The sequence below is a fragment of the Trachemys scripta genome, chromosome 2, assembly GCF_013100865.1.
Source record: "Trachemys scripta elegans isolate TJP31775 chromosome 2, CAS_Tse_1.0, whole genome shotgun sequence".
Taxonomy (NCBI): Eukaryota; Metazoa; Chordata; order Testudines; family Emydidae; genus Trachemys; species Trachemys scripta.
The window spans coordinates 42007510-42022300 of NC_048299.1; positions in this window are offsets into that span (position 1 = coordinate 42007510).

Here is a 14791-nt window from a genome sequence, read left to right on the forward strand (position 1 = left end):
GAGTGGCACACTGCTGCCTGTTGCGGTCCCAGCCCCCAGCCCCACTCAGCCCCCCCGCCCACCGCTCTCCCCGGCGGGGGCAGGAGGCAGAAGCTTGGTCCTGCGGCAGCTTCCCCCTCCCCCGCTTCTTCCCTCAGCATGGTGCTTTCCTGCCCCTCCTCCTCTCCTTCCCTGCGCCAATCAGCTGATGGCCTTTGCGAGGGGGAGGGGGATGAGTGGCAGCACGCTTGCTGCTCTGTAGAGGAGGCAGAGAAGAGGTAGGGACGGGACCTTGGGGAAGGGGGTGGAACAGGGCATATCCCTTCTAGCCCCCTGCCGTGAGTTGCTCAGGGCAGGGGGTTGGGAGCACCCCCACAAGCCGAGCACCCCAGCCCTCTGGCCTGACCCCTGAACTCCCCCCCCCACCCAGCCTTCTGCCCTGTACCCCCCCCCCCCCCCAGCCTTCTGCCCTGACCCCTGAACCCCCCCCCATGTCTGGGGTTCTGGCAGCTGGCCCCTTGCCAGCCTGCGTCCCAGCCGCAGGCCCCACTCAGCCAGCTGCTGGCCTAGGTGAACAGAACCCCAGGCTGGCAGCAGGCTGAGCAGGCTGGCGGCGTAAGATCAGCATTTTAATTTAATTTTAAATGAAGCTTCTTAAACATTTTGAAAACCTTGTTTACTTTACATACAACAATAGTTTTGTTATATAATATAGACTTATAGAGAGAGACCTTCTAAAAAACGTTAAAATGTATTACCGGGGCACGCGAAACCTTAAATTAAAGTGAATAAATGAAGACTCAGCACACCACTTCTGAAAGGTTGCCTACCCCTGTGCTACAACAATACAAATGCTAACTAAAGGACATGTACGCAGTGTTGCTGTAGCCGTGTTGGTCTCAGGATATTAGTGCAACAAGGTGGGTGAGGTAATATCTTTCATTTGGCCAACTTCTGATAGTGAGAAAGACAAACCTTCGAGCCACACAGAGCTCTTCTTCAAGTCACCTGAAGAACTGAAGAGCTCCGTGTAAGCGTGAAAGCTGGTCTCTCACCATCAGAAGTTGATCCAATTAAACATATTACATCACCCAACTAAAAGACATGACAGTCTATGATTTATTAAATTGAATCCTCTAAAAGTCCATCTGGTATTGTTTAAAAACAACGGCTTAGACCCACTGAGGTTGATGCAAGTCTGCTGATTCCAGCTGAGGTTCTTTCCCAGTGCATTGATTTTACTTTTCCTATCTGCAGTCGCTTGCACACAGAGAAAGCCAAGTTGCTGAATACCAATTTGTGTGTAAAAAAGATAAGTATTACACATGCATTGCCAGATAAAGCCTATAGGAGCATAAATAGCTTATGGATATGGTCCTGTCTGGAAATGATTAAACATTTGGAATATCAAACAGGACAGAGAATCAGTTGAACTCTCCACAGTCGAAAAGCTTTATCTTAACTTTATCTACTGGTAATGCATTTCTTATTTCTTTTTTTTCACCACACTATGGAAGAAAAGTGCTGAAACTTCAACGCCTATATCATACATAGCTTAAGAGGAAGCTGGGTGCTGTTGAACAATGGCCATACAAAAGAATAGGACTTCTTCCAAGGTTTTCCTTTTTCAATCCCAATGAGTTGGTTTGATCAGACATTGTTTTCTAATGCATGTCTTCCTTTAAGGGACTGAAAAGGTTATGACTATTCAGACAATTAATCAATCCTGGTTCACTTTAAAGCTGAATAAATAAGTAAGTATAGCATTTTATTATCGCCTTTTCTATCACCCTCATTATCTTTGAAATTAAAACAGATATGAAAAACTGATATGAGACATTTCAAGGACAAATAATTCTTTAAAGTGGCCTGTGTTGTCCAACCATGATAGCAATTTGTCAAGTCCTGTAATTCACAAATAATAAGCAAAGAAAATTGCAGGAGAAATTTTCTATCTGTTCAATTAAAAGAAGTTAAGTCAGAATTAATTGACAGAAAAGGAATGTTACTAATGCGTGTGGGTGAAAAAACAAACAGAAAGTGCCACAAATGGCAGAATTTTCAGGGTCTTGAGGATGGAGATCAAGGCATGGAATACAAATAACTTGTGCTTAAAATATTTCTAAACCGCTTATAAACAATTTGCATTGAATCTGCATTCTAGTCACAGTTGCAAGAAAAAATATGTAGGCTATGCGCTGTATTTCTTCTGAACAGGAGAGGAAAATAATTACTATATGCTTGGCCACAATATACAGAATCAGATTTTCAAAGGGGTTTCAGATAAACTGCTAAACTTGTGCCTAAAATTCTGCATATGCATCTTTTAATGTTTACATTTTTGGATGCAGAAACCTTAATTTGTGTGTGCACCATGTCCATGTTAGAACACTAGCAGACACTCTGTCCCAGATCTGGTTAATTCTCTATTATTTCAGCAACCAACTTAGAAGAATGAAGTATTCTGCAATAAGTGTACAACTCAAACTCACACATACCTTCTTATTGTCAATGTCAGGGGCAGAGATTGGGGGAGGGTGGGCATGGGTGGCATTGCCCCCCCAAACTAGAGGCAACACGAGGAGGGCAAGCAGGTCATGTGCCTCCTCCCAATTTCTGCCTTCCATTTAGCACAGAGGTTTTCAAACTGTGCGGCACGCGCTCCCTAGCAGCTTAGCCTATTGCTAGAAGTAGGGCAGAGAAGGGATGTGGCTCAAGAGCAGAGAAGAAGCAGAAGTTGAGTTTGGAAAGCCAAGGGGAATGAGCACCCCATCAGACTCAAGAGACATGTAGAGTTGGCCGACATTTTTCAGCTAAAGCTCTATCTTGGTGCAAAATGCTGATTCCCCAGCACTGAAATGGTTTGTGAATTCACATCAGTTTCATCAAATTGTTTCAGATGGGAAAAAAATATCCCCAAAAGATTAAGTGGCTTATTTCAAGAGTTTTGAATGAGAGTTTCCTCTGAGTTTGGTTCAGATTTCCTTCAGTTTCATTTTTTAAACAAATAAAAATATTAAAATGCTCAAAATTGAAACAAAACATTTTGTTTGACCCCAAACAATTTTTTTCAATTTTTTGGAATTGCCAGGGAACCAAAAAAAACCAGTTATTCACACGGCTCTAGACACATGGTCCTTGAGCCACATAACCATATCTCCCTCCTCATCACTCCAGTGACAGGCTGTGACGTTGTGCAGTCTATATGGTTTTATAAAAATATGATAATAAGTGAATATAATGTAACTGGGATATGCTTCATGCAAAAGGTATCATTACAAAGCTTATAATCTACTGAGTGTGATCATCCTATTTGTATAAATGTACCACTCTTGTATCTAAAACTAGAAATATTAAATATAATTCTGAGGGCCTATTGTAATTATGCAAAGTGTGGGCCATTAATGGTGGTTTGGAACCTTGATGACTCCCATTAACCAGGACCATTGTCTGCAGATGGCTGTGTTTAACCTGTAAGTCTTCCTGTATATGTGTGTGCTGGCAAGTGGGTAATGAAGTCTTGCTGTGACATGTGATCATGTCACCTGAACTGGAATCCATCTTTAACCTGGTGCTTTTCCATTGAGAGGGGGGGGAAACCCAGAGGGACAAAGGATTCCCGCCTTATGCAAAAGATATATAAAGGGATGGAACAGAACAAAGGAGGGAGGAGCCATCATGAAGAATTCCCTAGCTACCACCTGAGCTGGAACAAGGGGAAGGAATTGTGCCCAGGCCTGGAAGGTGTCCAGTCTGAGGAAAAAACTTATTAAAGCATTTCTGAGGGTGAGATTATCTGTATTCAGTTTGATTAGACATAGATTTGCGCATTTTATTTTATTTTGCTTGGTGACTTACTTTGTTCTGTCTGTTACTACTTGGAACCACTTAAATCCTACTTTTTGTATTTAATAAAATCACTTTTTACTTATTAACTCAGAGTATGTATTAATACCTGGGAGAGCAAACAACTGTGCATATCTCTCTATTAGTGTTATAGAGGGTGAACAATTTAGAAGTTTACCCTGCATAAGCTTTATACAGGGCAAAACGGATTTATTTGGGTTTAGACCCCAGTGGGAGTTGGGCATCTGAGTGCTAAAGACAAGCACACTTCTGTGAGCTGTTTTCAGGTAAACCTGCAGCTTTGGGGCAAGTTATTCAGACCTTGGGTCTTTGTTGGAGCAGATGGGAGTGTCTGGCTCAGCAAGACAGGGTGCTGGAGTCCTGAGCTGGCAGGGAAAACAGGGATAGAAGTAGTCTGGGCACATTAGGTGGCAGCTCCCAAGGGGGTTTCTGTGATTCAACCTATTACACATGCTTCTTGCATTATGTTTCAGAACATGATGATGGAGCTCTGAGGTTTCCCAATTCCCCCACTTCAGTATCTTTTTAGTTTGTTTATTTATATCCACATATTCTCAAAGACCCCACATTACAGCAATATCCATCCTGCCCAAGAAGGACTAGCTGCAACTTCCCCTAGGGATCTATTATCGCAGCTCATGCACCCACCACAGGGATTGCCACTAGAGTCTATGGATTGCTTATCGATATGCGGTGACATTCTAGATCCACTGAAGTCAATGGCAAAACTCTCCTTGACTTTAGTGGGGCAAGGATTTTCCCCATAAGATATTTTATTGAGTAAAATTAACATTCACTTACGCGAGGGTATATAATAAGTCTTCTCTGTTACATCAGAATTAGTTATGTTCCCCACATCTTTAAGCTTTTAAATAGGTCTATAGATTTTATATCCCAGCAGCAAAGACTCCTTGGTCCAAAAAGTGATTTACCCTTTTGCATTCTGAATTCAAACTGAAGAGATATTGATGAAATACTCACTTCCAATGAACATTATGTTGCTTTACACTTTAAGACACCAGTCTGAAAAATCCAATTCTTTTATTTATGTTCCCGTTTGTGATTTTCATATCACTGAGATCACAGCAACTGATAGCCACAGTACCCTTGTGTCAATAGCCTATGCAAAGAAAAATGATGTTTTTAAACCATTGCTTATGTTTACACGATATGGCAAATTTACAAAGCACTCACACAGCTACTACTATTTTTAAGAGTTTCTGGTCACACACCATATTTGTCAGGAGAGTAACCAAACTAGCTAATGGTTGAGAAATATCAAATCTTCCCAAGCCAAATAATCTTTTGATTTGCATGAATAATTCATGAGGCTGTGTGACAAATTTTTACTGCATCCTATAAACACTCTATATGCCATAAAAAGCACAGTAGAAAGTACTTATTTAAAATTCTAAATTTTTGCATTTGGTACCTTGCTGTACAAATGATGCATTTGTCCACTGATAAGACATAATATTTATGTAAAGCAGAGCTAATGCCTACAAAAACCATAACTCTTCTGCATACATTGGTTAGAAACTAGGAAATTTATCTTGATTAAGCACCAAGGTTTCCCATACTGGCTAGCTTTAGGTTGTTAAGTCATTAGTGTCCTTCTGTGACAGGACAATTTTTTAAACAGCACACAAATGTCAAGATATAATATAACACTCTTGGCAAATGTTGTTGCCTTTAGCACTGATCAGTAAAACACTGTGTGAAGCATTCTGAAGAGCTCAAAACATGCATAAAAACAGTCCAAATTAATTAAAGTAACTCAATTCACCTAAATACATTGAAGCTGTTTAAACAATCTGGCCTCTCTGAGGGCAAGTATTATTTTTACTAGCACCTTTCAACAGTTTCAACTGACGTTCTCTCCATCTGCCTGTTTTCATGGGTTAAGAGTAGCTTATCCTTTGTCTATATGATCATTAGACAGACAAGGTGGGTGAAGAAATATCTTTTATTGGATCAACTTCTGTTGGTGAGAGAGACAAGCTTTTCAGCTAACAGAGCTCTTCTTCAGGTCTGGGAATCATCTTTGAGTGAGTGTATTTCCACCAGAGTCCTGCAGGGATGGGTTCTTGGCCCTACACTCTTTAATATCTTTATTAATGATCTGAAAGAAAACAAAATCATCACTGATAAAGATTGCAGGTGACACAAAAATTGGGAGAATAGTAAATAGCAAAGAGGATAAGGCAATGATTCAGAGCTATCTAGATCGCTTTGTAAACTGGGCACAAGCAAACAATATGCATTTTAATAAGATCTAAATGTAAATAAATGCATCTAGGAACAAAGAATGTAGCCTATACATACAGGATGGGGGAAACTCTATCTTGGGAAGCAGTGACTCAAACAGATATGTAGGTTATGGTGGATAATCTGCTAAACATGAGCTCCCAGTGTGATGCTATGGCTAAAATATGATCCTGGGATGCATAAACAGGAGAATCTCAAGTAGAAGAGAGGTTATTTTACCTTTGTATTTGGCACTGATGTGACTGCTGCTGGAATACTGCATCAGGTTCTGGTGTCCACAATTCAAGGAAGATGTTGATAAATTGGAGAGGGTTCAGAGAAGAGCAACAAGAATGATTAAAGGATTAGAAAATCTGCCTTATAGCATTAGACGCAAGAAGCTCAATCTATTTAGCTTAACAAAGAGAAGATTAAGGAGTGACTTGATTACAGTTTATAAATAACTACATGGGAAACAAATATTTAATAATGAGCTCTTCAATCTAGTAGAGAAAGGTATCAGATCCTCCAATGACTGGAAGTTGAAGCTAGACAAATTCAGGCTGGAAATAAGATGTAAATTTTTAATGGTGAGGGTAATTAACCATTGGAACAATTTACCAAGGGTCATGGTGGATTCTCCATTCCTGACAATTGTTTAATCAAGATTGGCTGTTTTTCTAAAAGAGATACTCTAGGAATTATTTTGTGGAAGTTCTATGGCCCGTGTTATACCGAAGGTCAGACAAGATGATCACAATGGTCCCTTCTCGCCTTAGAATACTGTCCTTAAAGAATTACTTCACTATAACAATCTGGGATTGGGTTTCCTGGTAGGGAATTGAACCCAGAACTACGGGCTATAAAACCATAAGCCTCTACTACTACTGAAACACCAGGGACCAGAGTCACCAACGGACTTAGGCACCTAAGTCCAACATTTGGGCACCAATGACATTCACCACACAACCATTCATCTTCTGCCTAACCCTGAAGGTGTCTAAATCCCCATGGATGCCTAAATTTCCATTGGTGGACATGCACAAAGCTGCCTACGTCCTGATACCACCCCACAATTAGTGAACTGCTCAGAGCCCTCACATCTAAGTCCTGGCAGGATTTTCAAACTAGGTATTCCCCACCTAGCTCCCAAGCAGTAGCTAATCCAATAGGTGTGCTCAGGGCATACTTAACCCATACAAAAGACAGCAATGGGTGAGCAGCTTAGGAATTTTGGGGGCTGGCTATTATAAATGTGTATGTGTCAGTGAGAGTGTCAGAATACCCAATAGCCCAGTGGTTAGGATGTTCATGTGGGAAACCTGTATTTGAATCCCCCCCATGTGATTTAGAGCTAGGATTTAAACCAAGTTCTCCCCTATCCCAGGTGAAAGCCCCAGCCACCAGGCTAGAGAAAGCAAGAGACTGACTCTTTAGCCCACTGAATAATGAACATTTTGTCTAAATGCTACAATCTGGTCATAATCACAATGATTCTGTCTGAGATCGAGAATAACCTTTATTTTTCCTCTATACTCTAGTTTTAGAGTCCCTTCCCTGACCCCCAGAGAGTTTGAGTCTATGGTAGAGCCACTGCATTTGCATTTACTTCCCTGTCCAATCTGTTTGACACTCAGAAAATAACTTTGCTCTGCAGCTGTTTCCTGTATGTGCTTGGTGATACTTAGGGTATGGAGGGCTTTAAATGCATTCCATACATCTACCCAGGCTTCCAGTTGCCTGCAATGAGTTTATTCTACCGAAAAGATCAGGAGTTATGACATGAGACCATAGCTGTCACTTAGACTATAACAAAAGCAATGATGACCACATGTGGATGGGTGAGTAGAGAACTAGGTGGATTGGGGAGCGAGGGAGGATATATGGTTGGATGACAGCATGTGCGGGTAGGTGGGTGAGTGAGAATATGTCCTGTTTGCTTACATTGCCTTAGTTATGGTGTCACAAATGATGTCTCATTTTAACAAGCTGGTCACTGCCAGCAGCAGTCTCAGAAATGCCAACTGTAATTAAAACCTTTATTTTCTACAACACTTCAGATTTTATATGCTAAAATGGGCTGCTGACTGAATTTAAAGGGCCAGCTCTTGCTCTGGTATTCACAAGCCTCCTACTGCAGCCTGCTGAGGTCTCTACACATCAGAGAATAAAATATGAACTAAGAATCTTAGTCTGAACAAAATGGGTGCAGCTTTCCTCTAACCGGGATGGAATCTCAAACCTGCATTTGATTATAGCCATAGGAAAGGGATGTGCACAGGACATTTGTTTTTATTATGACATTTGGATTGATGTATATTTGTAAATAGCAAGATTAGAGGCAGCAGTAGATAAAGAAGGAAAATATGTCACTTTTTAAAATTATGTGCCTTTCAGTACCTCTCTGAGATACTACTACATTCTCAAGGTATCTTTTTTCAACAACAAATTTAGGGACAAAGCATGCAAGATAACGACGTACGTTGCTATAATGATGCAACTTTTTAAAGACACCCTATCATAAATTGAAAATCCCAGCATTGCTGGAGAACATCCTGTTCCATGAGCTGTTAGAATTAGGGCCAGTCTCCTGCAGCCCCCTGCTAATGAAACCATTAGCTCCATACCTGTCTCCCTTCTCTTTGGCCCCTGCCATTCACAAATGTCATTCGAGATTTATCAAGATAAGGTGGATGAGGTAATATCTTTTATTGGACCAGCTTCTGTTGGTGAGCGAGACAAACTTTCGTGCCATACAGAGCTCTTCTGCAGGTCTGGGAAAGGAACGCCCAGCATCACAGCAAAATGCATGATGGAACAGATTATTTAACATAGGTAGTTAGCACAGATTGTGAGGGACCATTCAAGGTAGTGTGACCTATTAAAACCTCTGCAATCATAGGACAAAAAGAAGGAGATAGTGGGCTACAGATTGTTCTAATGAGGCATAAATCCAGTGTCTCTATTCAGTCCATGATTTTTGGTGTCTAGCAAAGTAATGAATGTAAACTCCCAGCCTTGAACACTTTTGACAGTGTTGTGCAGGTTTCTTTTCAGGATGAGGACTGATAGGTCAGATATAGAGTGATCACTCTGTGAAAAGTGTTCACCCACAGGTAATGTGGTGTTTTTGTCTTTTATTATTTTCCTGTGTGAGTTCATTTGAGACCGTAGTGATTGTCTGGTTTCATCTCTATAATTGCTGTTGGGGAAGTTAGTGCACTGGATGAGGTACACCACATGCGTAAGACCCATGGATCTTGAAAGGCGTGTTGTGGGGATTGCTGATCATTGTAGCAATGGAGATATGTCTGTAGGTTTTGCATCTGTTGTTCTGGCATGGTTTGGTGGCACTCTGAGTTGGTTTATCCTGGTTTATGGAGAGCCTGCTTCTGATATGAGGTTGGAGAGATTGGGGGATTGTTTGAAGGCCAGAAGTGGGGTTTCAGAAAGGATTTCTTTCAGGATGGGGTCCCCAGCGAGTATGATTTGTTGATTGATGATACCCCATATAGGTTCCAGTGTGGGGTGACAGATGACAACTAGGAGTGTGCAATAAGAGGGGGCTTTTATTTCTGTACTGAAGCAGATTCTCTTGGGGTATTTGGGTGGCATATTCCATGTTACGATTTACTTCTCTGGTGGAGTGTCCTTGTTTGGTGAAGGTGGTTTTGAGTATGTTAAGGTGTACACCCCAGGCTTTGTCTTCGGAGCATGTTCTGTGGAATGAGAGTGCCTGGCTGTAGATAAACAGATTTCTTGGTGTGTTTGGAGTGATTACTGGATCTATGAAGGTAAGTGTGGTGATCTGGGGGTTTCTTGTATATGGTTGTCTGTAGGGTTCCATTGTTAAAGGTGATTGTGGTATCCAGGAAGTTGATGCTGGTGTGGGTGTGTTTCAGAGAGAGTTTAATGGATAGGGAATAGTAGTTGAAGTTGTGGTGGAAATCTATGAGGGAGTTTAAGCTGTCTGTCCAGAGGATGAAAATGTCATTATGTATCTCAGGTATATCATTGGTTTTGTGGTGATAAAAGACAAAAACACCCTATCACCTGTGGGTTAACAAAAGATAATGCTGTGAAGAGGAGACTGGAAGCCAGACTGAAGAAGCTGTGACAAAGCAGATAAACCCTAATCCCAGACAGCCCCAGATGTGCAGAGTCTTGTGGGTCTCTCCTCCTTTCATAGAACATTTATTCACAGGTTTGCCAATATTGTAAAACCAAAGATTGGACAAGAAAGGGGACCCATTTCAGCAGTTAACAGAGCATGACCTAGCATTTTCAGAATTGAAAGGCCCTTGCAACTGCTCTTGTTTTAGGCTTGGTCTACACTAGAGCTTACTTCAATATAATTTATCACTCAGAGGTGTGAATAATCCACACCCATGAGCAACATAAATTATAGCTACCTAAGCACCAGTGTAGACCAAGCCTAAAACAGAAGCAGTTGCAAGGGCCTTCTCCCATCAACACAGCTACTGATTCTCATGGAGGTGGAGTTATTAAGTCGATAGGGGAGCTCTCTCCCATTGGCATAGAATATCTTCACCAGATGTATTACAGCCATGCAACTGCTGTGTCTTGCTTCTAGTATAGACTAGCCCTTAGACTACTCACGTTTCAAAATCTCTTTCATATTGGACACAGAGTTTAGTGATTACAAATTGGAGGCACCATCTGACAAGAACCAGAGGGACAGAATCTCAGCTGAGCTGTCCCAAGAAACTGAGAATATAGCTGTGGAAACTGAAGCTGGAAGAGTTGCAACAGTGCTGAAGTCCCCAATACAACACAATGGAAAGTCTTTCCGAGCTAAAAGACACTCATCAGGAGCCTGTTGAAAGTGATGCCTTCTAGTTGGCTGAAAAGAAATCAGGCACAGAGAGGAAAGCTCCAAGAAGAGTTGGGTGGGAATAAAACTGATTGCTGTTAGTGAAATATGTAAATAGTGAAGCTTGCATAATTTGTTCTTTGTTAAATTATTTCTTTTCTTTCTGTCTGGAGAGAAGTCATTCAGGATGTCATCATTTTAATCTCCATTTGGATAATGGGTGGAGCCAAGATGCGGGAGGGGAGTGTTCTTAGACTGGAAGGTCTTAATAGCTGGTTTTTGAGCAATACACAATCACCGACCATGTTAAAGCGGATGGGCACCCTTCTTTCAGACAATGGAAGGAACAAATAAATCCCCCTTTATGTAATGATAGCTGGAAACTATAGGAATCCACCACCTTGGCAATGGGCCACATGGCAAGCCCTATCAGAAGCTAAACTACTTGGGCTGAGGACTGGATGCAAATACAGGGATTAGGGGATTGATTGGTTGCAGCTATGTGTTTGTGCGTGAGAGAGGCAGAAAGACAGCAGAAAGCCAACAGGAAGCCAAGTGAGAGAAGCATAATGAGAGTGGCCCTGAGAAATAGCAGAGAGGCAGAGCTGGTGTGGCCACAGAACCAGCTGGAAAGGCAGGCTTGGAAATTGCCAGATAAGAAGTTGCCTGCTATTGTGTTTTTTTCTCCTGTGTTTGGGAATTTGTGTACATTCTTTTAAAAATGAAATAAGAGTGCAAGGAAATATCCAACTCATATCCAGCATGGTCTGGAATATCGGATAACCACTCAGGCCAAACACGGATGGCAATGTAGCCAGAGAAAACAATAAATTGCTGTTTGAGGAAATCCGGTTTGTATTGACAGGACAGCAGAGAAAAGACAGAACCAAGCAGACGAATGCGTCCTCCACCTTTCGTCTGGTTCATTAAGAGACACCAGAAAGGAAAATAAGCAAGTTCTTTATGGAGGAAACTGTTGCACAAAACCACAAAAGATCCATAAAGACTGTTGATGGTAAAATTACTTCAAATCTGGATTAGGACTGTAATAGTGACATCGTTTTGTATGAAAACAAACCTATAGCGTTATTAGCCCTTGGACAGTGCATAAAGCATTGGACTAGGGATATAATAATGTCCTTTTAAAGATACTATATTGTAACCTGAGAATGCCAGCTCTGTTCGGGATTTGTTTAGTGCAGCAGTCATTAAGAATGTAGTGCAGGCTGTGGAGCTGTACAAGAGACAATTTACCCTGAGTAGAGCTGGTTGGGAATTTTTCTACAAAACATTTTTTCCACTGGAAAATGCCAATTCATCAAAACTGAAACTTTTCATGGACATTTATTACTTTTGACAGGAATGTTTCCCAGAAGTGTCTTCTCCGATAAAATTTCTGGTCAGAATGTGGTGGGTTAGGAGGACAGTTAGAGTCTCAAAAGTAGCCAGGTGGTTAGGCTGCTGACCTAAGATATGGGTGACTCACATTTGAGTCTTTCCTGATTTAGAACAGTGGCTTAAACCCAGCTCTCCTAAATGAGATCCCGAGCCACTGGAATATTGGCTAGTCTGAGGTCAGACTCACTTATGTGTGCTTCTCTATGAAAAATTTTGAAAGGTCTTAATTTTCATTCCAAATGCAAAATGAAAACAAAATGTTGAAACCTCAACATTTTCCATGAGCTGGAATTCTTGTTTATCAGCCTGTCCTAACCTGCATATGTGTACCTGGATTTACTTCCTCCAGACACTAAAGGGGAAGCCTGGGCCTTAGGAGGGATTTTTCCTCAAGAGGCACAAATACTACCCATTTTCCTGTGTTCTTGTTACCCCAGAATTTGACATTCCTGTGTGTACCCCAGAATTTGACAGTACTGCAATCAGCAATTTTGTTTGTTCAGATACTGCCATCTGAAAACCAAACATCCAGGGCCAGCTCCAGGCACTAGTCTAGTAAGCAGGAGCAGCACGTCCAGCCCTTCAGTGGCGGGGCCATCACCCCCTCTCGGAGCGAAGGACCTGCCGCCGAATTGCCGCTATAGAATGAAGGGGCAGTAGAGCTGCTGCCCCTTGCGATCGTGGCTTTTTCTTTTTTTTTTTTTCTGCTTGGGGCAGCAAAAACACTAGAGCCGGCCCTGCAAACATCACATAGCTAGGAAAATCTTAGGCCCTGAGAGGCAAGGCCATATAACTGCATGTTTGCAGTTTTGCTATCAAAATGGGAGAATGGTATAAGAAGTGAATGTATTGTGAGAATAGAAGAAATGTTTGGATGGCCGATCTTGGTCTTGAGTGCCTCTCAGACCTTTGATATGTAAGTTTTATTTTGTTGTTATGACTAGAAATGTTTTGATAAGAGATGAGTAGTTTTGCTGAAATTAGGAGAATTGGTGACTGTCGGTTATCTGCTTTGTTTGAAGTTAGCTATAAAAGATTAGGCAAAAGAATTTGCTTTGGAGCAATCCAAGGAAGCTTTCTTTGGCCGAGGATCTGGCAGCTAAGTTCCCCAACACCTAGACGGAAGGTGGGCAGCTGAAGCCTGGCAACTGATCCCTCAAAATCATTTCTTGACTTTAGGTAGATATAAATGTTTTGAAATGCTCTAAACCTACTGTGACAGCATGTGTGTGTGTGTGTGTGTGTGTCTGCTTAAGAGCAAATAAAAAAGTAGTTTTAAGTGAAAGCACTCTGGTTTGTATCAATTATATATCAGACGGATGAGCTGTGCCCCCCTTGATTTATTTCTGACACTGCCTGGAGAGAAACAGTTAAGTTACCACTGCTTTGGGTTCTGAAAACCCTGGGTAATACTCTGGGGGAATCCAAATGCCGCAACAGCTGCTGGAGGATGCACACTGCTCCCTCTAACATGCCCAGCCAGCTATGTGAACCAGGACAAAGAGGAGGCACGGACTTGGCTCATCTCCTTCAGAGTGCCTTGTGTCCACAGGGGCATCCATCCCTCTGCTCCCCCAAGCAGAGACAAAGCTGTTATGTGTTGAAGTGGCTAAGAGAAGGAAAGGCTTGTTGCATCCTACTTGCAAGGGCCAAGCAACGACTGACGTTCGTGTTCAACAAAACAAGAATGGCAAGTTCATTTTGACAACTATAAGGAGTCCCACCCTAGAACAAGGACTCATCAACGCACTCTTGCTGATGGCACGCTCACTGGTTGACATGCAAATACCATTTGACCAGGGGCGATGCGCAAGAGGCCAGTATTGTAGGTGAGAAGACACTAAAATATTCTAGTAGCATTTTAACACGTTCAGCAAATGTTTTGCTGAAAGTATTGCCTGCTGAGCCTCCCTGTTTTGGCAATATTCTCCCAGCTGCGTAGCTCACCTTGAATATTTGAAGAACATTTGGTCAGAAGCTGTTATAGGACTACAAGTCAATATTATGCAATTCCATTCAAGATACCATACTCATTCTGCAAATAATATTTTCTAGAGGATTGATGTTTTCTTTCATTTTAAAACCTGCTAATTTTACCATGTTACTTACAAGTCAAATCATTATTTATAATTAGGAATATGCACCTCATAGATAATCTACTGCTCCAGCAGTTTACGATTTAGCAGTGTTGGCAAAGTTACTATTGTATTGTCCTGCTGCAGGGTTCCACTACTTATTTTACAGTGTTTTTCAGCAAATCCTGCTTCATATCATAGTGTTGCCAAAAAATCACTTGCAGATGCCAGTTATGTTTATGGGACTATAAATCTGAATATTTGAATGTATGGTGGCTCAGGGCTGTGCTTTTTTATTGTTATAGATTGGAACTTGCTTGCATTGAGTGTGACTTTGTACGTTTGCATCAATCTGCTTCAGCAGCTCACGTTTCAGTATTGAGTCTTACTT